Source organism: Pteropus alecto, unplaced genomic scaffold (assembly GCF_000325575.1).
Source record: "Pteropus alecto unplaced genomic scaffold, ASM32557v1 scaffold143, whole genome shotgun sequence".
Lineage (NCBI taxonomy): Eukaryota > Metazoa > Chordata > Mammalia > Chiroptera > Pteropodidae > Pteropus > Pteropus alecto.
Genome location: NW_006434828.1, coordinates 448,679 through 451,543, shown reverse-complemented (window position 1 = coordinate 451,543; position 2,865 = coordinate 448,679). Strand labels below are relative to the sequence as shown.

At 56.8% G+C, this 2,865-nt stretch overlaps 1 long non-coding RNA gene across 2 annotated transcripts in view; it reads right to left on the bottom strand.

Moving 5' to 3' along the window:
• Positions 1–1,078: 1,078 nt before the first annotated feature.
• Positions 1,079–2,865, bottom strand: part of LOC112478329 — an 11,753-nt gene continuing 9,966 nt past the window's right edge. Inside the window, exons 5-6 of one of the 2 annotated variants that reach the window (XR_003045784.1) lie at positions 1,579–2,853; positions 1,079–1,192 (exon numbers count right to left, since the gene is read on the bottom strand). This is a non-coding gene — a long non-coding RNA (uncharacterized LOC112478329). Of the gene's footprint in view, positions 1,193–1,302; positions 2,854–2,865 lie in introns of those variants that run through there. The other variant, XR_003045783.1, reaches the window with a different exon arrangement.

Below are 2,865 nucleotides of genomic sequence, written 5' to 3'. Positions count from 1 at the left end.
AAACGGTACAAGCTTTAACTTGAAGTCTGACTTTTTAAGTGATTGCTTCGAATTTCCACATTTTTGTGTTTGAATTATAGAGGTAATAAATTATCATTGTAAGAACTTTTAGGGTTTTTTTATATTAAAAAATAATAAAATCTTATATATTCAAATGTTGGAGAAATGAATTCGCTGAGGCTTTAGTGGCCCGGGGCAGCTTTGCAGCTCATCCGTCATCAGCCAGAATCTCTTTTCTGTCTTCTCCATGTTGCTGCTTCGAGAATGAGACATTCGTGTACAGAGGGACACATTTTTTCTGAGACAACTGCGATCGATGGTAATTGTAAGGCTAGACTGGAATGTGGGGCAGGGGGGCAGATCTTTGCATCCCACCGTATCTGGCCCCTGCCCTCACGCCCAGCTTAAAGTCCAGGGTCTGACGGTGACCAGCACACCTGGCTCCCCACCTTCGCCTCGGCCTGTCACCCTCCAGGCTGCCTCGTGGAGAAGGCAGTTACAGAGTGGTCTCCTCCGCCAAGAGGCAGCGGGCTCTGACCACCTGGGGGCAGGGACGATGCCATCGAGCTCGCTCCCAGCTAAGCGGGAGAGAGGCCGGGCTTGTGCTCAGGTGGCACATTCAACGGCGGGCGGCAGCTCCGCCAGCGTCCTGCTCTCTGCTGGGTTCTAGCTGTGAGACAGGCCGACTGTGGTCCAAGAGGAGAGCTATGGTAATGTCGCAGGGGACCGTGTAGGGGTGTCCATGGGACACCCCAGGGAAACCCCGAGCCGGAGGTTGAGTGTCGGAGGGCGCGCCCTAGAGGTGGACACCTGGCCGTGATGAGATGTGGGACATGGACACTGGGCGGAAGACGTCGCCGGAGCCGTGAGACTGTCCTTGGAAGGGAGTGTGGTGTGGGAAGAGCGCCGAGCAGAGGACCCGGGAAACACGCGCAGTTCTGGGGCAGATGCAGGAAAAGGCCTGCGTCAGGGCCCCTGGAAGGCGGAAAGGAGGGGGCCGGGCTGCGCCAAGGTACCACGCCGCCAGCACGCAGAGAGCTCCGGCAACAAAGAACATGGTCGGCAGTGCCGGATGCCACCAGGACAAGGGAGATGAGGGCCGAAGGAGATCGGGTGTGCGCGGCAGTCAGGCTCTGGGAAGGGGACCACGCACAGCGGATGTCTGCAGACCCAGGGTGGGGGCAGAAGGCGCCTGTGGGAGGGAAGGGGTGGGACCGTGGGACATTAGCTAAGGGCGTGTGGGAGGGGAGGGAGGAGGAGGACAGTGGAGAGGGGGACGGAGCGGGGAGAAGACAGGGAGGGCAGGAGAGGGACAGAGGACGAGACCAGGGAGGTAGGACATAGAGGAGTCAGAGGCAGAGGCAGAGAGGGCAGAAGGGACACAGAGGGCGGACAGGGCGGTTGTGCGGTAGGGGAGGCTAGACTGCGGGTGGCGCTTTAAGAGGATTTGTAAATCTGTGTGTCCTTGTGGCCAAGAGAGTCCCCAGCCCACAGCGGAAACCAGCACGTGCTGAACGGAAGGTAAGGGACATGCGGATTAGCATGCGGGTGGCGGCGGGGGGCAAGGTAAGGCGTTACCTCCTGTGGGCCCGGCGGGGCCTGCAGTGTGTACCAAGGGGCCACGTCAGCCTTCCGTGTCACACGCGGCTTCTCCTATGATCGACGAGACCGGAGCGAATCTCCTCATCATTTTCCTGACTTCCTTTTCAATACGAATCCACTTAACATTAAAATTGTATTATCGAAATAAATCTTTGAACTATGAAGTGCTAAATCTTCGAGGTTACGACACACTCGCTGAAAGGCGTGATCGATCAGCTAGCGCGTAAGAGTCACCGAAGGCCTGGAAGCCTTTTCCGTTGCTGTCGTGATCACCGTCACCCTCCGACACAGCGGCCCTCGGGGCTGGCCTACTAAATGGCAGGTGTGACTTCAAGACTATGAGTGTGACTTTTTATGATGCACCCGAAGTCGGGGCGCAGAGGCCTCTGGGGCTCCAAGAGGAAACTCCCAGTACAGTCGTCACCCGGACTTGTCAGGGGTCTTGTGCTTGACTCTTGTGCCATTCCCCGGTGGCCTGTCCCCGAGATGCTGCGTTGTCCCTTCTCAAGCAAACTTCTTTGTCTTCCCACATTGGCCCATGATCGAGCCACCCCAAGGCCATCAGGGGCCACTGTGCATTCGGGAGGACATGGGGACAGAACTGCGCACACCGGAGAGCTGACGGAACGTCTGTCAGTTGCGTTTCTTGTTGAGATGTCACCCGACGGTTCTCCTCCCTCCTTTCCACCCCCAGCCCCACGCGTCACACTCTGGGCCGCCTCTCGCTCAGAACGTACGCACGGCTGCTCTCGCCTGCGGCCCCCTCCGCATTTGTCACTGGTCTGTCAACTCCTTGAGGATCAGCACTGTGCCTTAGCGTTCCATCACTGGACACAAAATACAAGTTCACACACTGTGTCTTGAATGAATATTGAATTATTTCCCCCAAAGAATGTATCGTTTTTGAAACGATGGTTGGTTCGTTTCCCGTATGTCACTTGGGCTCTTTGCTCTGGTGCAGACATGGACTGTGACTCGTGACTCGCACATACGTGTCTCCTGCATGTCCGTGAACACGGCAATGAGGGCGGGCTGCCACATGTGACCCTGGGCAGTCGCTGGGTACTCTTTCCACTCGCCTGTCTGAGAGTGTTCCTCCTTCTCTTTGTTGAGTGGGAAAAGGAGTTGCGATGACCAGTGTCGCCACGTCCCATGGCCCAGGCTGGCTACGGGGGGCCACGGCTGGACGAGACGGTAGGCAGACAGCCTTGCAAGAGACAAGGAAGGAAGGAAAGACAGGAAATTGGAAATCTGAAAAGAGGA